The sequence below is a fragment of the Prionailurus viverrinus genome, chromosome D1 (genome assembly GCF_022837055.1).
Source record: "Prionailurus viverrinus isolate Anna chromosome D1, UM_Priviv_1.0, whole genome shotgun sequence".
NCBI classification, from domain to species: domain Eukaryota; kingdom Metazoa; phylum Chordata; class Mammalia; order Carnivora; family Felidae; genus Prionailurus; species Prionailurus viverrinus.
Genome location: NC_062570.1, coordinates 81,507,400 through 81,529,972, shown reverse-complemented (window position 1 = coordinate 81,529,972; position 22,573 = coordinate 81,507,400). Strand labels below are relative to the sequence as shown.

General features: G+C 36.4%; 1 protein-coding gene across 1 annotated transcript in view; it reads right to left on the bottom strand.

Moving 5' to 3' along the window:
- ANO3 (anoctamin 3) overlaps window positions 1-22,573 on the bottom strand; it is a 434,362-nt gene that overhangs the window by 158,444 nt on the left and 253,345 nt on the right. The gene's annotated exons all lie outside the window — the stretch shown is intronic.

Here is a 22,573-nt window from a genome sequence, read left to right as displayed (position 1 = left end):
AAGGCCTAGTCTCATTCTAATGTCTCAAGGAGAACTCAATTGTATCAAGCACCACTTTAATTCTGGATACCTAAGGTATTTCTATGCCATGGCCCACAATCAACATATATTTGCTTATCTGTGCTCAAATGAGAAATAACAAACAGAGGATCCCTTGTCCTTTTATGGCTGATTTAAAGATGACCTTGTTTGGCTTTACATTTTACAAATGATAGTTTAAAAAGATATATTAAGCTGTACCTTTGAAAAAATTAAATATCTTTAGCCCAAGTTACCACTTAGCAGATAATGTATAGTAGTTAAATGCATTGCCTTTGAATTGTTACATTTTTGCTTGCTTTTGAGAAAAGTTCAGAAAATTATACATTTTAGAGCAAGGCTGCTCTCAGTCTAGTGCTGTTGGGTAGAAGGGAAAAGTGGAAATGGAGATGAGGACTCCATGTGAAGGGTAGGTTAAAATTCACCTGCTTTCCACCTAGGTATGGAGAGGATATAGATGAACTGTGTCTAAAAGCAGAATTTCTTCTGGTTATCTTTATATAGCCTTAAAAAAAATAAAGCGAAGGAAGAACACAGAAAATTATGTTTTCTTATGTTTGGGACTTCTTAGGGATTCCTGGTAATGAAGCCCTGTGATACCCTGCCTCCACTTTCCGAATTACCCATCTTTACACTGACATCTTTCCTTCTTCAGAGCCAGCCTGCAACTGCACACAGGAATTGATTGTGAAATTTTCAGGAATTTTGAGAATTAGCATATTGGTAACTTAAACAGACCAAGGTGGGCATCAGTAAATGCTTTTTTTTTTTGAAGGCTTTTACCACCACTGCTTATTTATCTCAATGCATAAAGACACAGAACACGTCTTTGTTGCTTTACAACTGTTTACGTGGTGCTTAGTCTAGTATCTGCTCTATGATGGATGTATACAAGCTAGATAAACCAGATAGGAGAGTTATCCCATGATCACTCTCTCTCTCTCTCTCTCTCTCAAAAATAAATAAACATTTACATTCAATAATTCATTTCAAAATCTATATATGACCCTTAAAATCATAACTACTCAGCCTCACAAAAATCTCCAATTCTGCTATTTCCATAATTCCCTTATGATAAGGAGGAGATGCACAGGAATAAATTATATATAGGAAGGAAGGCAGAGTAAAACATGAATTTTAAACAATCTCTGGGAACTCAGTCCACTTCAAGGCAGGACATCTTCCAGCAGGGTGGCAGAGCCACTCACAGTGCAGGAGTTTAAACAGGATAAATAATCGACTTTCTGAGCAGAATTTTGGGGAGCTAGAGTTTTGAAGTTGCTTTTCAGCTTTCTGCTATTAACACCCACCATGGCGGAGGAACAAAGAATGCAGTGGTTTTGGGCTAAAAGATTGTTGTGACTCATTTCTTGGAGACTTCGGAAGCCCAAGAATTCTATGTCACCAGAGTCCTTGCAAATCAGGTTGAGGTCTGCAGGGCAGTGGCAACTGCATTAAGTAATGGGGAATGAGGAACACACAACATTAGAGGTGATTCTTAATAACAGTGTTCAATAAATGTTAGCCAATGCTACTTTTTCCACTAAAAGCCTCCCCTCTTATCTGCTGTTTTGACCCAGTACCACATTAAGACCCTATCAAACAAAGATGACAGATTCCAAGGTCCAGCTTCTACAAGAGTGGTACTTCTTTAATCTTTGTCTCTTCCCCAGGATCCCTTTCTTTTTACAGATGGCTGGCTGCCTTACACCCACTTAATAAAAACACTTCACTCAATGTCAAAAATGCCAGTCATATGTGCTAAACTCTAAGATCTTATGTCAAGATAAGAAATTCCTTGTAGGCAGTCTCCTGCATTTCCCCTTGATACCGAAGGAAAAACTGCTTACCTAAGAAGGACTAGGATGAAAATTCACATCTATAAACACATAAACATTTTGAAATGTTCAGCACTTGAAATGCTCTGGCAAGCATTTGTAGTTCTTGAAAAGATTGCTTTCCAATGCAGTGGCACCATAAAGGAAAACATAAACACAGTTACAGATAATGGCCGTCCCGAGACCTCTATTTAGGAATCCTAAAGTCATTCTCTTTTAACTGTTTAATCCCCCTTGCATTTTAAAAAATAAATTTCCTAAAAAATATTTGCCTTATTGATGTACACATTTTAATTTAAAAAGACAACGTTAAATATATTTTAGATAATATAATGGAATCCAATTATATGGATATGTGAATTATCCTTACATAGAGATATGAAACATCTGAAGTCAGATAATTTCTAAGTAGGATGTCTTCTTAGATACAGATATAAACCATCTGTATTGAGATTACTTCTGAGTGATAAAATAAAAGATAAAAGACCAGATTTATAAGTATTCTACAAAATCAATCCCAAGTGACAAGCAAAATCCCCAGAAGCTTCCATGATCCAAGGAGCGGGGGAGAGAACTGAACACATTTTGATCTTTATATATATATATATATATATATATATATATATATATATATATATATATCTTTTAAATATATTTCTTAGGTTTTGTTTGCCTTTTAAAAGTTTCTCAGAGCAGCAACAGATTCCTATTTTGTTTAGGGGACTTCTTACACCTCTTTGCCTTCTCAAATTCATATAACCCATTTTTTTCAGCCTTCTCTACCTTCCGTTTCCATCCAATATTGAAGATAAATCTTATTGACAAGGCCCAACCTAGACATTATCAAAGTCCTTGAAAGACTAGTAACCATTTGTTTGGTGGCACCAGGGAGAAGTGAGCATTCCAGCAACCAACATTCTAGGTCTATTTTCTTCAGTTATAAACATACAACATCTAGCATTTATGAACTTCCCTCATCCTCTTCTTTACTTCTCTCCCCACCCCTCCCCACAAAACCCCATTTGTGGAGAGCACTGGTAAACAAAGTGTAATTTGTCACCTGTAGTCTAGAGGAAAATGAGAGGTTTCATACCACAACACACTTCGATAGACAAATCTCTTCTCCAAGATCATTTTTTTCTTAGTTTTTCTTTTTTTCTCCTAGAGTCCTAAAACTTCGAAATACCTGCCTCCTCCTTCTGGATTCTTTCTCTAACCTCAATCTCCCTCTCATTCTCAGCCCAGAATCAGACCGCCGAAAGAATAAAAGGCCAGCTTTGCCCTTCATTATGACTGTGTGTCCGGGACCAGTTATTTAATCTCTCAAATCTTTGATTTCCCTATCTATAGGAACATGAATCCTTTTTCTTATTGAAAAATTACGGTGTACCAATACAATTCTAACTTTTTCAATGAATATTCGTTCATTCCTCACAAATACCCTAAGAGGTAGGTATATTGACTGCTACCATTCCTGCACTTTTTCTTACAGAGAGGAAATCTGAGGGGCAGTGAATTTAACAATTTTTCCAATGTAGCTTCTAAGAGGTAGCACCAAGATCCAAACTTGTGTGTCCTAAGTCCAGGAGCCAAGTTCTTAACTCTTCTTGTATTGGAAGACATGTATATATTAAAAGGTGCTAAGAATCATATCTAGTTCACATATTTATTATATAAACCCTATGTACTCCTTGGCTCATATTATTTGTCAGTTACTTCAGTAATTTGCTATTATTATTTTTAATTCTTATTTTTTACTTACTACTCCTCTTAGGCATATAAAAGACTGGTATCATCCACAAAAGATCCTCCAATGCCGTATTCGTCCCACAGCATCAAACAGGAGTCTATTCTGTAAACTGAAAGGGCCACGCTGGCATTCATATAAGGGGTTACACATGGTGCTGAGTTAAGGAGTAACACAGCCCAATTTGCTTTCGTGTTTGAGTCTACCCAGCAGCAGCTCAGTCGGCTGACTCCAATCCAGCAGTGTGCCCGAAAGTGTACCGTAAGTCAGCAGGATGCCACAAACGGGTCTGAGGCATGAGGCACTAGAGGCTCCTGAATAAGACGCATTACATGAATCCACCTTGCCCCCCACCCCCCGCCACATCTGTAGTCTTTCCACAGCCGGTTCCTCCCCACACAATGTGCTGTAGCCAGGTGTGTCTCCCGCCTTGGCAGCTGCACACACGTGATCTAGTCCAGACTCTGAACTTCTGCTCATGCTGCTCTTCCGATTGCCCCGATCCTCCCACTGCTAACAATGGCTCTTTTCAACTCTCTTTTTCTTTTTTCCGACTCTGCCACTGTTTTTCCAACAATATGTATGATAGGTACAAAATAGCGTAAGCATTGCTAGAGACAACAGCTCAGGGACAGTTGCTAGTACAAGTTCAGAGTTCAATTTCTCATTCTTTCTTCTTTCTACCCCCAAACCTAGATGTAACTGTATGTGTGTACGTATACACGTTTATATGAGATATAAAATGCAATATACAACACAGAAACACACATGGGATTTTATACATACTGTTAAAAAATCTGCTCTTACTCAACAGGATATCATAAATATCGAGAACAATCAGGACTCTTTAGTTCCAAATGACAGAAATCCAACACAAATCAGACAACTATAACTTCCCCTAACATGAAAGACTTTTTTTTCTGCTCACACGGCAAAAATTATTCAGCTCTCTACCTCTGAAAAGTCCAGGGGTAGAGCTAGTTAACTTCAAAAAGAGCTGGTTCTGGAGATCCAAATGCAGTTGTCAAAATTCTCACTGTCTCTACTATTACAACTTTTCTTTATATCTGTCTCTTAATTCTGTTTTTGTTTGCTTTTTGTGGTTTGTTTCTCTGCTTGTCTTATTCAATCCCTTTAAAAATAACCTCCTTCCTATAGTTGGGGAAGGAGCATCTTTCCTTATAGTTCTTGGAAAACATCCCAGAGCAGAATTCAGCTTGAGGATCTTGTCCGTCAGTGTACCTGTTGTTATAATCAAGAGGATGGAAAATTCTGATTGGCAATCTCAGGGTAAGGAAACAGGGTCAGTTCCACCTGAACAACAAAGTAAATGATGTTTGGACAAACAACAGTAACAGTCCATTGTACATCTTTACATCAATACATAAAATTTTATCTTATTTCATTTGAGTTAGGTTAAAAACAAAGGCTGTTCTAGGTAAGAGTAATGGGTTATTTTCATTTTGTTTTGGTGCAAAGGATACACATGAGATTAAGGATTTATGATACCGGGGTTCCCTAAAGTTTTTCTCGATTTTCAGAGAAGAGTGTCCATGGCTTCATAGTCTCATGGCTTATGTGGACTAGATCTGCTGAGTCAGGGAATCCCAGAACCAAAGGTGGGAAATAATGCAATTTTATATTCCCTTGTTTTATTTATTGTTGTGCCATTGGCTCACTTGAGGATTAGTGGTTCAGGTTGGCTATATCCTATTGCACTGGTTAAACAGCCAGATACTGTAAAAAGCTGAACATTATTCACTTTTATGGTTAGATCATTACTTATTTATATTCTACTGAAGGATATTTCAGTTTGCTTTGCTAAGTTATCCTTTGCAGTGATTCATAATGATGTAATGAATATCCTTGTTCTTATATTTCTGTTAATATCTCTAATTGTTTTATTAATACAAATTCCTAGAAGTAAAATTACTCAAAAATTTTCATCTAAAGACAAAGTTGATTTTGTCTTCTCCATAAGCTTTATCCTAACTCTTGAAAGGTACACTAATAATTCTATTGTAGTCTACCTAGAGTTATAATATTCTCTTTCATATTCACTCATTTAACAAGCTTATCATGAGTTTCTATTATCAGTCAGGCTCTGTGCAAGGCATAATGTAATTACAAAGACAAATAATCCATGATCCCCATCCTTTAATAGAGAGTAATTTAGTCAGGGAGACAAATGGGAGGAACAAGTAATTACAATTTGGTGTGATTTATGCTATAAGAGGGGTGAATATAAGTGCCATGAGAGCAAAGATAAAGGGACTATCCTGAGAAACAGAAACCATCTTCCTTCAGAAGGGATATGTTCTCTTCAACAAATATTGCTGGAACAAACTAAACATCTGAATGCAAAAAAAAAAGAAAAGAAAAGAAAAGAAAAGAAAAGAAAAGAAAAGAAAAAGAACCTATACATGGATTTACACTCTTCATGAAAATAATTCAAGATGGGTCAAAGACCTAAATATAGGACATAAAACCATAAAACTCCTAGAAGGTAACAGGAGAAACCCTAGATGACCTTGAATACCGTAATACCTTTTTAAATATAACACTGAAGACACGATCCATGAATGAAATCAATCATAAGCTGGACTCATTAAAATTCTGCTCTGGGAAATACAATATTAAGAGAAGGAAAAGACAAACCACATACTGGGAGAAAGTATTCTCAAATGATACATCTGATAAATGACTGTTATCCCAAATAAGCAAAGAAGTATTAAAACTCAACAATAAAAAAACAACCCAATGAAAAATGGTATATGATCATTAAATAGGCAACTCACCAAAGAATATGCAAATATGTCAAATAAACATATGAAAAGATGTTCCACATTATATGTCATTTAAAACAACAATGAGTTACCACTAGACATCTACTAAAATGCCCAAAATCCAAAATATTGAAAATAGTAAATGCTGACAAGGATGTAGAGCAGTAGGAACTCTCACTCATTGCTGGTGGGAATGCAAAATAGCACAGCCACTTTGGAAGGCAGTTTGGGGTTCCAAACAAAACTAGACATGTGTGATCCAGAAATTGTATCCCTTGGTATTCACCCAAAGGAGTTGAAAATCTATGTCTGCCAAACCCTGCATATGGATGTCAAAAGCAGCTTTATTCATAACTGCCAAAACTTGGAAGCAACCAAGATGTCGTTCAGTAGGTGAATGGATAAATAAACTCTGGTACATCCACACAATGGAATATTATCCAGCACTAAAAATATATGGGTGATAAAGCTGTGAAAAGACATAGAGGATCCTTAAATGCATATTACTAAGTGAAAGAAGCCAATCTGAAAAGGAATTACACTGTATAATCCCAACTATATGACATTCTGGAAGAGACAAACTATGGAAACAACAAAAAGCAGAAATAAAGAGATCAGTGGTTGCTGTGGAGTGTAGGTAGGGGAAGGGCTTGGGAGGGGAGAGAGATGAATAGGCAGAGCAAAAGGATTTTTAGGGCAATGAATACTCTCTGTATGACATTATAATGATGGATGTATGCCATTAAACATTTGCCCACACCCACAGAACGCACAACACCAAGAGTGACTGTAAGGTAAACAGTGGACTTCGGGTGAACATGATGTGTCAATGTAGGTTCATCCTTGGTAAACAATGTACATTTTGGTGAGTGATGTTGACAATTGAAGAAGCTACACATGGGTGGGGGCAAGAGGATACAGGAAATCTCTGCACCACCTTCTCAGTTCTGTTGTAAACTTAACATGCTCTTTAAAAAAGTCTTTAAAAATAGTATTTGATTTGATTTGTGAAAAATGAAAGAGGGGAAGAAAACTCTACATGCAAAGGCAAGGGGCATGGGAAAGGGAGAGTATATTCAAGATTTATTAGGTGTTGGGGTACAGGGGTGGCTCAGTTGGTTAAGCATTAGACTTCAGCTCAGGTCATGATCTCACAGTTAGAAAGTTCGAGCCCCACGTCGTCGGGCTGTGTGCTGACAGCCCGGAGCCTGAAGCCTGCTTAGGATTCTGTGTCTCCCTCTCTCTGCCCCTCCCCCACTCATGCTCAGGCTCTCTCTCTCTCTCTTTCTCTCTCTCTCTCTCTCTCCTAAAAATAAAATAAACACACACACACACACAGAAAGATTTATTAGGTGTCGGGTTGTGATAGAAGCAATTAGTACCTGGAAGGGTTATCAACAGCATAAAGGATAATTCTTATATACTCTAACATTTGAGACCCACTGATCTTACGTCCCTATTCTTGCCCTCTCCAATAGACTGCAAACTTTTTGGGGACAAGAAATATATTTTATTCATTTTGTATCCACTGTACTTTGCATCATGCAAATGCATGCACACACACACACACACACACACACCACAAATAGTTTAATTAATTATGCAAATTATGATTGTCTTCTCAAAATCACAGATTTTTCTTTCTCATTAAATATCTGAATTTAGGAATTTTTATAATAATGTATATTTTTTCTTATTGCATAAAAATAAAGGGAATAAAAATCACTTATAATCTTGCCATTATCATTGGTTTCTCTCACTACACATGATTACAATTTTGCTTTCAAACCTGCTTTTTTTAAATTCCCTTGACATATTTCCATGTCGTTATAATCAACCTCAAGGTGATTTTTAAATAAATGCCGTCTCTGTGGTTTCCACACTTTGATATTAGAAGCTGATGCATCCATCTCAGCTGTAACCACTCCCAGCTAAACCATGGTCCTCCTCCAGTAGGAATGCTGTCCTGTCACCCCTCCTTCCAACATTGTTGCCCCCATCCTCACACATAGAGTTATTCCATGAAAACAGAAATCTGTTCAAAACCATTTAAAGTTAGGAGAAAATCCAAACTCCCCATCATAAGCCTTTCCAATACTGTGCTTTGCTTACCTCTCTTTCTCCTCTCATTTCGGCCATCCTGGCGTTCGGTCTCTGTGTTCCTGCCACACAGGCCACATATCAGTTTCTTGAACACACCAAGCTCTTTCCCACCCCAAGGCCCTCCAAGAGGGCACTCTGCCTGGAATGCCTCTTTCTCCCACTCTTCCCTCCTCAGCTGACTTCTCATCTTTCATTTCTTGTCTTCAATCTCTTCTAAGAGACTGCCTCCCTGGTCACCTCAGGAAGCTTCCCTTCCACCAGTAAGGACCCACTTAATGACAACTTGCAAATAGATATTTAGGTGTTGATTTACTTATTTATTTTCTGACCCCTCCACTAGACTACAAGCTTTGCAAGGATAGAGATTTTGCCTCTTTTATTCATGAATGCATATCTAGACTTAGTACAGAGTCTGGCATATGGTAGGCTCTCCAAATGCAGAGTCCACTAGAGATATTAAAGGAATATTTAAAGCAGTCATTCTTAAATGTAGTGCCAGCACCAGGAACATCAACGTTATCTGAGAACTTGTTAGAAATGCAAATTCTCAACGTTCAACTGGAATTATTGTTATCAGAAGCTCTGGGGGTAGAGGCTGGTCGTGTGTGTGTGTGTGTGTGTGTATGTGTGTGTGTGTGTGTGTGTGTGAACAGGCTCTACAAGTGATTCTGCTGTTCTCAGTCTGACAACGACTGCTGTAAGGTATCTCTGTTTAAAAGTTGCTGCAGCCAACATTTCTTAGAATGTGAGGTTGGAACCTTAAATATAACCTAAATGTACTCTCTCATTTTATTCAGGAAAATAATGTCAAAAAAGAAATTTTTTATATGTTTTAATTTAACAGTGACAGTTCTGCTTATAAGTTTGCTTTTAACATAGTAAAGCATGCATATTTTTTATGATCATTAAGTATAATTATGCAGCACAGACTCTTTCCTGAAAGGAGTCTTCAAATGTAAAGCTACTTTTATACTGATGGCTGAGTATTAATTCAATTAAATTCAGATATAATTATGGAAAATTTGCATTTCCTATTTCTCTTATGGTTCAAACAATGAATTGATCTGGATGATTTATCAGATACTTTGTCTTTGAGTTGTAATTCTCCCATAGTGATTTACTTATTATATTTAAGGGGAATCATTAGGTTTTCACATTTGGAGTGTCCTATTTAATAAAGCTGATTCATTGGTCAACACAGTATCAATGGGGTCACAAAGAAGATGGAAAATTAATCATTGAATACAAGACTTCAGATCGGATCCAAAACACCTGAGTTACCTGATCTGCATAAGTGGATAAAATGTGGCTTTGAATACCATCTGATAAGATGTATATATCCATGGAAAGAGTCAAAATTATGAAGCAAGTGTAAATACTCTTAAAAAGTTGAAAAGGAAACTAAAGAGAGGAGAGAAACACAATACTGACTGAACTTCTATAATGTGACAGGCATTGCACTAAGTCGTGTTTTTTAGACTATCTTATATTATTCTCTGTCCACCCATTTTTATTTACTCAAAATATCAAAGGTTTTCTGGCTTACGTAAAGCAAACCAAAAGTCAAGCTGTTCTAAGTAGAATGATCTATGATGGAGCATAGACTGATTTTCTACCAGGTTCTCAATGAAACAAACATTTGTAAAAAAAAAAAAAGTATGTGAGCTTTAAATATCATCTTAGTAATTTACTTGCACTAAGAGAATATATTTGGGTATACCTTTCCTGCTCACAGATTTTTTTATTTTAAATACCATGTAAGGACTCTGTTGAGTACTTACTTTTTCTTAAAGAAAAGAATATTTATTTCCATATCCATATTAAGTGATCTCACCTGAAATGCGGATTCAGAAACCTAACCTCTGATTTCCTAAAGGGAAGCAATTAATATTTTTAAACAAAGAAATCAAAATGAAGCCTTTGGAATGGAAAAAGAATTAATTTTATCCTCTTTAAAACCATGAAAAAATAAAGATAATAGGTTGAAACATTTTGTTCCGTAGCTTAAATCACAGTGACTTTCATTGTTGTCACTTGTTTACTTTAACATTTTTTGCTGCGAGTTATGCTTCTTTCAATTCAGATTTTTTTTCTCAGATTTTCTATTTTGACCGAAATTATTTACTAAAATATTTTATATAAAAATAACTTCTTAAGAACATTTTAAAAATACACACTTTTACAAATAATTGTATCTTACATATTCTTGAATCAAGACCTAATTTTACAGTAGGATTTGGGAGTAACTATTTTAGTGAAACCAATAATCGAATGCATTTAAAAACAGTAAAAACTTCAGAAAGGCACCATTTGTTTCACATACAAAGACAAACACAGATGCTCAAAAGGTAACAATTTAGATCACATACTTCAAGTTTTTAAGAACGCATTTCTGATATTTTGAAATAAGAGACATACTCATCCCCAGTTCTGAAACTAATATCAATTATTCTTAATTGGCTTCTCTACATATTTCAAAGGAAACAGAAAGTAACATAGAATTCCTAGATTGATGTACTGTTAAACATACCACCGTCAGAATTCTGGGTTCAGCTGCATTTGGAATCCTTCATTGCTGACAACAGAATTGCAAATGACAAGCTTCTTTCAAGCACTCTTCAGCACGACAACAGAAAGTTCTCCCTTCCACTGCCTGCTTTTTTTCCATTAGCTAGAGTGTTACAGATTGAATGCTGCAGGAGGCATTTGACTGGAGGGTTTTTAGACAACTCTTTAAAATGCCTGAGTTTGAATAATGATTAAAAAAAGGAAAAAAAAGACAACTCATTTCTTTATAAGAACTTCTCTCTTTTTTTTTAAATTTATTTAAGAGGATTGGCTATGGGGTGGGGGGGTGGGGTTAGAGGACATCTTCATGTGTCATTGGTTAATAGTTTCTATGTATGATTCACCTAAGTGACATTTAGTCATATAATGTCAGTGACATTTTCCTAATTTTACTGTCAATTTCTAATAATCTATTGCACATTCTTATGTTATTTGAGCGAGTTGGGCAGATTAGCATAAAGGTTGGAGGTATGTTTCAGTCTGAATAATAGCGGTCTGGCAAAGAAAACTTTTTTATTGATGAAACATTTTTTATTTAATGTTTTTGATAGCTGAGTGGTGTTCACTAGGATTTCCTTTTTTTTTTCAGCTTTTCAAGGAAATTGCCTCATTTTCTTGTTCATGGCGGAAAGGTACAATAGAAACCTTTATGGTTTCTGAAAAATCCTGCATCTGGTTAAACTTGACATTGCAGCATATTGGCTCAGGGCTACATATAACGAAGTGACTGTAATCTGAAAGCAACAGAAGTAAATGTTATCTAAAAATAAATTAAAAATACAATTGAACAGTTTTGTCCCTCTGTGGTTAACATTTACATGATGAGACCCAACAGAGGATTACATTTATATCTGTCAAGAAAGCCTCCACAAGACAGCTTAGAATTGGGACTGACAGGATACTGAACTAAGTAACAGCCACTTAATGGATATGGCCTTGAATCAACCAACATGCTTAAAAATTGGTCTTCCAGTGAACCCACAAAATAGGGAATTTTAACTTCACACAATAGCTTGAAACCTTTATGAGACAAAGCATAGATTATTGTAATCCTTGTGTTGAAATTGCCTGTCATCAAGGGATTAATCAAATCATCCAGGTTTCAATGACTGAGACCCTTATCTGAACTCTTGATTTATATCTTGCAAAGCAGTCAATAGCAATTACTCAATTAAAAAATTTCCACAAGCATCAGAAATTATTTAATAAATTCAACAGCGCTTTATATTTGCTGACATTTTCTTTAAAAATAGTGACAGCTGCTCAAATAATTCATATTTTGATAGGCTCATTTGGTGAGATTAACAAGTCTACATGCCCTGGGGTGTCTGGGTGGCTCAGTCAGTTAAGCATCTGACTTTTGATTTGGGCTCAGGTCATGATCTCATGGTTCCTTGATTTTGAGCCCTGCATCGGTCTCTGCACTGACAGTGGGGAGCCTGCTTGGGATTCTCTTTCCCCTCTCCCTCTGCCCTTCCCTCACTTGTGCTTTCTCTTTCAAAAATAAACTTACACACACACACACACACACACACACGCAAAAGTCTCCATGCTAGTGTGAATGGAGGAAAAGGACATGGGAAGGTGAAGGAATAGAAGCATCACAGGAGGAACGAATATTTTACAGTTTATCCGGATCTGAGCATGGGAGTCTTAGTTTTATTGTATTTTTCCTTAAGCATAAAACATTGCGGAAAGCACAAAACTCATGGTCTCTAATACATATGGTCATTCATTCCCCTGTAATGTGAACCTGTTCTCGAACTACCTGATAAACTTGTCTCACGCTTCCTACAGTCCCTTGTGCACACCTCTAGTCTGTACAACCTCGCCCAATGCTTAACAGGGTGGTGGACTCTATACAACTCCTGCCTACTGCTTCCCCAATTGTGTATTAACAGGGAAATCATTTAGCCATTCTGAGCCTCCATTTCCACACGTATGAGATGGGAGTGAAAAACAGACCCCACCTTTTTAAAGTTGTCGTTGAGGCTAAAAGAATGTATCAACAAAATCACTGAAAAATCCTCAATAAATATTAGCCATTGTAGTTTTTAATATTAGCATTATTAAATGCTCCAACCCCCAATCCTGTGGTCTTTCTCTACACACACAACCTGGGGGCCCTGGAGGTGGGAGATTAATGTAAACTTGACTTTCAATGTATCCAAATAACATAAGTTTTGATCTGACTTCTCTGACTGCCTTCATGTCTAAGCAGAGAACCGGTCTGATGTGGGCCTACCATTGACTGAATGTATAAAAGTCAAGTAGAACGATCATCTGAACCTTTTCAATGGTATGTTGACACACTAATTTATTGAGTTTACTTTCACATCCGATAATCATGTACAAATTCTGGTTATTGCAGCTCTCATTTTAGAGCTAAGTTCCCCAGGGAGACTTAGAAGGTAGATCTCCCAAGATGAACTCTTAAGCTCTCATGGAGAAAACCAGTGAGTTGATGATTCAGGAAATTTCCTATATGTCTTACTACCTAAATATTAGTGTCAGGAAAGAGAAAATATCTGTACATCTCATTTGCTTACTTGTACTGGCTATGGAATACTAAATAGGCAGGCATATTTTTTCCCATATAGTCTTTGAAAGAACTAAAGACACCAATTCATCAAATTCATCCCTCACCTAAATTTACTCTTATAATTAAAATGTCTTCATGTCTTGATTCCCTAGCCTTCCATTCCAACATAGCTGTTGAACTTTTTTTTTTTCTGATTGACAAGGGGAATTCCTGTTCCATAGAGTAGATGAATTTGAAAATATTTCATCTACTGATTATTATGCAATCCTAAGGAATACCTACCCACTCCCTGTGACTGACTTTTACTGACATTTAGTAATATTAAATTTGAAACAAACTCCCTGCCTTTTTTACTTACTTATTTGTTGATACAAAAATAAAGTACAAACAGGTCAGTCCATTCCTGGGATGTTGTAGGTTAGCCACACAGATAATAAAAAGCAAAGCTGCCTATTTCAGAGCAACATTTCAAGGTTTTTGAAGGTGTGATTAATGTGTAAGTATATTTCTTACGGTTAACTACTGAACTGGAGTCAGAAAGGCACAGGTTCTGGAATCAAAGAGACATGGTATAATCCAGCTGGGTTACTGTCTAACTCAGAGACTGGACAAAACACCTTTAACCTTTATTTTCTTCATTAGTAAAATGAGACTACTACTGGTTCCTCTCATTGAGTGTGGGAGTTAAATGAGATAATACATACAAAGTGCTTACCGCAGCTTCCGGTGTATAAGTGATCAATATGTATTAGGGGGAGGAATCGAAATGCTACTTACAATAGCTACCAGACTACAAAGATGAAGTCCTGAACTGTTCTTGTCTTGCCAGTGTAGCAAGTGGAAGAGCAGTTTAAGGAAACAGAACCATCTTATTTTTCAAATCTTGGCTCAGTCATTCATTAGCCGTGTAAAATTTCAAAATGGGGATGATGTTGTATGATAATACTTATGGCTTGAATTTAAGAACACATGACATAACCTTAAATCATTTGAATCCTATGACCCAGTGATAAACACTTTAAAAATTTGTTGTGTATCTTCTCAGTAAGAGTTAGATATTTTTATATAATCAATATCAAACTGTACATGTTGCTTTTAATAACAACCTTCTTGTATAATCATACATTGTGATCATTTCTCATCCTTACCTATTTTGGAAGTTTATTTTTCAATTGCCTCATTTGAGGGATTAGTTTTTTTTTTTTAATTTTTTTTTTTTTCAACGTTTATTTATTTTTGGGACAGAGAGAGACACAGCATGAACGGGGGAAGGGCAGAGAGAGAGGGAGACACAGAATAGGAAACAGGCTCCAGGCTCTGAGCCATCAGCCCAGAGCCCGACGCGGGGCTCGAACTCACGGACCGCGAGATCGTGACCTGGCTGAAGTCGGACGCTTAACCGACTGCGCCACCCAGGCGCCCCGAGGGATTAGTTTTTATTCAACTTATTTATTTAAATTCAAGTTAGTTAACATACAGTGTAGTCCTGCTTTCAGCAGTAGAATCCAGTGATTCATCACATATAACACCTGGTGCTCATCCCAGGAAGTGTCCTCCTTAATGCCCAACGTCCATTTAGCCCACCCTCCCCACCTACCTCCCCTCCAGCAACTCTGCTCTCTGTACTTAAGAGTTTCTTATGGTTTGCCTCCCTCTCTGTTTTTATCTTATTTTTCCTTCCCTTCCACTATGTTCATCTGTCGTGTTTCTTAAATTCCACATAAGAGTGAAATTGTGATATTTGTCTTTCTCTGACTATGTCGCTTAGCACAGTATACTCTAGTTCCATCTACATTGTTGCAAATGAAGGCGTTATTATTTTTAATTTTAAATTTTACTTGAGAAAATTTAAGTGTTTATAGTCCCTCACCACCCACAAATTACAGTGTGAGAAACATCCAAACATAATTATATGGGCCAACATCTAATTATATTCTCCGAATAAATTCTTAGAAGTGGCTCAAAAGGTAAGATTATTTTAAGGCTTTTAATCCTCATTGTTAAGTTGTTTTCCAGAAAATGAGGATCAATATACATGTCTACCAGCTAGCAATAAACAGTTTATAGTGTCAACACTTTTTTTTTTTAATTATTTTTTAATTTGATTAAAAAAAAAAAAAACATTGTTTATGGGGCCCATGGGTGGCTTCAGTCAGTTAAGAGTCTGACTTTGGCTCAGGCCATGATCTCACAGTTGGTGAGTTCGAGCCCCACATCGGGCTCTGTGCTGACAGCTCAGAACCTGGAACCTGTTTAGGATTCTTTGTCTTCCTCTCTCTCTGCTCCTCCCCCCTTCACACTCTGTCTCTCAAAAATAAATAAACATTAAAAAAGAACATTGCTTATGTTTGCATTTCTGCAATTGCTAGTACTGCTAATAGTTTTACATGTTAAATTATACTACTTTTCAATTTTTTCACTCATATTTATCGATTATATAATATCTTTATAAGTTAAGAATAGTAACTATTGTTTGGTAAGTATGTTCTATTATATCAGTTCATTATCATATCTTACGTTTATCCCTTACTCTAATTTTATTGTAATTTTGATACTGATTATAATGTAAATAGTCAAATCTATCAAGTTTTCCATAATCAATTGTTTAAAAATGTTTCTTTATTTGTTTTGGGGGGTGCAGAGAGAGAAAAGGAGAGAGAGAATCCTATGCAGGCTCCCTGCTGTCAGCACAGAGTCCAACACCAGGCTCAATCTCAACAACTGTGAGATTATGACCTGAGGCAAAATCGAGTCAGCCATTTAACTGACTAAGCCACCTAGGCGCCCCTATGATTGATTTTATTGTTTTTTTAAAAAGACCATTTAGAAAGGCCATTTCACTATTCTGTGATTAGCAAAAAAAAAAAAAAATGCTTATTTTATATTTATATACCCATTTTAAGTCTATTAACTGTTTAGCTCTTCAATAATTCATTTGGGTGTAAGATGCACTAGGCATTTAAAATTAGTGTAACCCCTTATTGACCTATTATTGTGAGAACATTTGCACATTTTTGAAAGATCAATATTTCATTACCAAGGTGAAATACCTTCATCCAAACACCACACACACACACACACACACACACACACACACACACACACACATCACATACTACCTTTAGGTTTAAGTAATCTACAGATAATGTGGAAGGATTCTAAAAAATCTTACACTAAATGTTCTGTAATATCTACACTACCAATAGGCTGGTAAAACACAAGTCCTCACCACTTACTAGGGAAGGTTTCTGAGGGTCAAGGTAAATACCTAATGGCACTAAACTCCTATGGTTGCAGGGAGAATAAAACTTTCTTCTATGTTAGACAAAGACTCTGCAAACAAGACCAAGCATCTTTTGGGCTGCTTGAAAAGAAGTCTTCTTATACTAGGCAAGAAAATAAACTTAAGAAAGTGGCCAGAAAGATGAACAAATCAAGATAACCTGTTGTATGTTCCATAATATATATGAAAATTAAATATTTAGGGTACCATTTCCAACAATAACATTACTAAATAAAAAAATATTACTTCTGGTCCTTACATTATGAAAATATGAAAAAAAAAGAAAATATGAACATTTTCCTTAGAAACTGACTTATCCCATTACATGCAAATAATTAGCACTTAATTTCATGTGTAATTTTGTCAATTAAAGCAGCCCCATAGGGCCCAGTTTAGTAATTTATCTTGTAGTTTAAGTCATAATTATCTCATAATTGCTAGGAAAAAAAGTATGCAAGTTCAGAATGCTAATAATCCCTATACACTACTTGGAGGCAAAGAGCCACTGAGGCACATGAAACATTTGCTGATACCCACATGGAAGGTACAGGAAACTGCAGAGGCCATCCTCCTCTCGTGTTCTCCAACATATGATGTGTCTCCAGCCTCCATAGAAAATTATTCCTGCTACCAGTTGAGTTAAAGATGAACACCATCTGCCAATGCCAGTTGACACAGTCAAACTGAATGGCTTTGTGATCTAAATTTAATGAACTGCTAAAATATTCATATCAAGATTTTCCTGATCCATAACCTTTTTCCTGTCTGTTTTGATACTCAGCATCCTTTAAGAGGAGAAGTCACTGTAATTTGGAATATAGATTCATATTCCCAGACTGGTTATTGGCCACATCTGCAATTGTTTTTGGCATCCTGAGGGATAGTGGCAGCAGGAAATTCTTCATTAACATTCACTACAGAAGCCATGGGTTCTGCTTCACAGATTTGTGCCTTCTAACCTAAATGAACTGTAGATGTTTCCTGTAAATTATCCACATCTAGAGGCCTTAGCTGGTGTGTAGGACAGGGTGCTTTGACAGAGAGGGATTTTGCTTCTGGGGGTCATCCAGCTGGCTGTGGGATGTGATCTTTAATCGTTATTCATAATGATCTCTATATTAATAAGACAAAAAAAGGAAATATTCACCCAAACTGTTTTAAAAACAATCTCTCTACTCTAGAACTCTGCTTGAAGTCAGAGCAGGTGCCTTGGTCTATATGGATTTACAGAATTTTTCCTTTTTTTCATTACAAATTTACTTTCTGAAATTTTTTATCCATATAGTTGTGACAGAGACTTTTTGTCAAAATGTTAAAAAAAGAAAGAAAGAAAGAAAGAAAGAAAGAAAGAAAGAAAGAAAGGAAGAAAGAAAGAAATTTGTCTTTAAAAAATAATTCTTCACCAATTTTAGTGGGTACTTGTGACTACTGCTAACTATCCACACATAGTTCCATTGAAGATAATCTTGAAATTCTACCCTGATTTGATATTATCACGAAGAAAACACTTTTGCAAATAGAGTTGTTTTTTTTAAAGATAAACAATGTCAGAATGTTTTAGATAGGCTGGCTAGATACCATGCCATTTAGATTATGACATTTAAAATATACTTGGGCTCTGTGGAGCAAAGCGGGTAATATGAGTATGTTGTGGAAAACCTAGGGACAATTTTTCAAATCTTCCAGTAATGGAGGAAGAATTCACTTTACGTTAACAATCACTGGTGTCAGCCCACATGCTATCCTTTAACATTCATGGCCACATCCATTATCTACTGCTGAGAAACAAATCATCACCCAACGATTTTCATTTAGATCATGATTTGGTGGGGAGGCTGGGCCCAACTGGGTAGTTCATCTGGGTTCAGCTGAACTGTTTCAGGCTCTGAGTTTCCTGGTCTTTGCCACTGAATTCTCTCATATTTCTGCTTCAGTTGGGGCAACTGGGCTCACTAGGCTCTGATCCACATGGGTCATCCCCAGGCAGGATAATTCTGGCTTGTTTGCTGTGGTGGAGGCACAGTCCCAGGAGAAAGAATGGGAGCGCAAGATCTTTGGAGTCCAAGGTTCAGTACTGTCACATTGTGACTTTCTGCAGCAGTCTGCTAGCCAAAGCAAGGCCCAAGGCCATTCTAACGATTCTATCTCTTGATGGGAGATGCTAAAAATAGAGATATAAGAAAGACTGTGGCCTATGTCCCATCTACTACAGTGCCTCTGAGTTATTTAAAATGGCTCCTGTCAAAAAGCTTGAGGCCAGCCTAAATCTAGACTTATCACATAGTTAGTATGATCTCTCATTTCCAGAGCCTCTTAGCTTTCTCCATTTGTATGCACGTATCCTGTGCTGCATCCTGATACCTGGACAGCAAAACCTGTCCGTATGTGCCATCTTCATTTGTCCTACAAGTGCCAAGTTTTGCACGTGGTATCTTCCAAATACATAACATAAATATTGACTACTATTTTCTATTACTTTATCAATATGACTTCATCATAGGAGATATCAGTATTGTAGATGTTTTCATTTTCTCAAATATTAAAGGATTTTAGTATAAATGACATCCCAAAAGTTCATGATTAGAATAAAATATCCTAAAGATCCAATTCATTGTTCTCAAGATTAATTCTATAACAAACTATGGTGCCTTACAAATATACTTATTTCATTAAATTATCATAAGCAGTGGATATATGGTCATAATTTAAACTCAGCATGCTGACTCAAGATCATTCAGGCAACGTTTGCACAATGGTTGACAAATCAAATGCTCCATACATTTTTAGATTTGCTTGTTTGTTTTTAAAGCTGATGAGCTCAACAGACTTCCTTATAAATTCGATGTAAAATGAATTTACCTACTTTAGAGCTAGGTTCATAAGTAATATGGCAAATTTTGTTAGAAAGCTCCCCTTGTTTTCCTGTAAGCCAGTACTTATCATTACTCACGATATAGTTTCCATTAGCAGTCACTTTCTCCTGAAAGTTTTTGCTTTTAAACTTGTTCCCTCACCTCTAAAATGATCCCTTTGCAATTGAGTAACTTCTATAAAGACATAAAATATCAGTTGCATCACATCATATGCATGGGGCATGTGGCAATCAGTACAATATCCCAACCAGAAAAAAAATGTGTGAAGCACAGATCTTCAGCCAGATCTGAAGCACAGATCTTCAGCCACAGAATGTATATATATATTCATACATGTTAATTTAAACAATATGAAAGTTGCTATTTTGTAGCACAAAAATGAAGGGATCTTGTCAATTTCATAAGGTCCAACTTAAAATATACATAATCTAATATATGCACACACATATGCACATAAATACTCATATCACTTAGTAGTGGGAAGGAGTAAGAGGAAGGTTGACCACTTTGTAAATGTAAGGATATCCAGATACTGGCCCAAAAAGTAGAAATAAAAGTCACTGCTCTTCAAGGTTCCCTGTAACAAATGTACACAGTTAACATAATCCAACAGATTATTTTGCCCTTCATTTGTAGACAGGCAAGTAACCAGTGAACATTTTCTTTCTTTTTATAATGGGACCATTTGTTCAAATGGGATTTGTACTGTGATCTAAGCTATGAAATGGATAAAAGTGGATGTATTTCAACAGCAACTAAAAAAGTGAGTCCAAACCATCCAGGTGATGCATGACTTTTCTTTATATTTTGAGTAGAATTACAATAGCAGGAAAGTATGTAATTACATTCAGTAAGACATTATATACTAGGATTTCTTAGTTCGAACAACTATTACCATCATCACATACCATTCCCTTAACATCAAAAATAAAATATGCATGCAGGTTTAACTATTTCTTCTTAACTTTTATATTACACAGCTCAAGTCTGGTCAAAGTGAGATTGAGAAATGGCTACTGTTGGGGTGCCTGGCTGGCTTAGTCTGTAGAGCATGTGACTCTTGATCTCTGGCTTGAACTCAAGCCCCACATTGGGAGTGGAGCCTACAACGAAAGAAAGAAAGAAAAAGAAAGAAAGAAAGAAGAAGAAAGAAGGAAGGAAAGAAGAAAGGAAGGAAGGAAGGAAAGAAGAGAAAAGAAAGGAAGGAAGAAGGAAAGAAAGAAACAAAGAAAGGGCAGGCTACTGTTGAGCAACAATAAAATGGTGGAGTATAATTGGTGGCATGTGGTAAATCCTAGAGAAGAAGATGAGACAGATTTTATTTAATCTTAGTTCATTTCCTAATTACTTTTTAAATTTTTAAAAATGTTTTTATTTATTTTTGAAGGAGAGAGACAGAGCATGAGCGGGGGAGGAGCAGAGAGAGAGGGAGACACTGAATCCAAAGCAGGCTCTAGGCTCTAAGCTGTCAGCACAGAGACTGATGCAGGGCTCAAACTCACAAACTGTGAGATCATGACCTGAGCCAAAGTCAGACGCTTAATGGGCGGAACCATCCAGGAGCCCCTCATTTCTTAATTATTTAAAGCATACTGTGTTTGCCTGCTCATTGGTGCCATAGGCATCTTAAAGAACAACATCTGTTTGCTTGGTTTTTTTTTTCCTATTTCTGATAACCTCTCCTCTCAGTTGACTTGAAACAATGTTTCACAGATAGAAGAAACATTCTAAACATCATGATGATCAGACAGTCACAAGGAGGCCAATGAAGTAACAGGGTAGACAAACTCCTGATTTGTAAAGATAACCTAAGAGTTATTGGCACAAAATACTGACCACATTTAACAAAACAAAACGAAAGAGGGATGGAGAAATTTCACACAAGCATTTATTCTTATGTCTATTTATCAAAGTTGGTCTCATTTATGATGGTAATATTTAAATTGTGCCAAATTTCTTCACTGATGCTTTTGTGGTGACTAATGAAGGGATTTTCAAAACTAATCCAAGCCAAACCAAATCAAACATCAGAGAAATATATATTCAAGGGTGTGATTATTAGACTTGCAGAAACAATGAAAACAAGTCATTCCCCTGTGTTAACCTGCAAATTTCTTTTACAAAGCCATTCCCACTTTAATCAATAGGAAACAATGAAAAAAAAAGTGGGCTTGGACTGAGTCAGAATTTGTCTTGGAACATATCAAACAGGGATGCTATTTGGTGTTGAATAACCCAACTGAGATGCCTTGAAGAGTGCACAAAATCATTTTGTTTGAGGGATGGTCAGATTGCTGCAGCCAGGTTTTTTTTCTGTTTTAAACTGAACTCTAGCCCAGTTCTTCCTCTGTGGAAGAACTACAGTTTCAATGAGGTATTCTCTGCCTCCATGTTGTTATAAAAAACCTGCATATAGTCAGCTATGCTCTTAAAATACTTTCATATGGTTGTCTCATGCACTCATCAAAGAATTCTGTCAACCAGACAACATAATCCAACTTTACAGATGAAAAAAACAATGCTCAGTGAGTTTAATTAACCGGTTCAAATTATCACAACTAGGAAGGAGTGGAACTAGAAATCAAATCTTGGTCCATTCCATGCTCTCATGCAACCATGCTGCCTTTCAATAAAAATGTAAAATGAGGCAATAAACCCCTAAAGGTTAATGTTGCAGTTCAGATTGTTTTTAAAAAATGTTTGATAATATACATGAATATGATGTCTACATATAACTTTCCACCTTTAAGTGCTTAAAGATGTGTATTAAGCTGTGTGACCTCTTATACTCTCC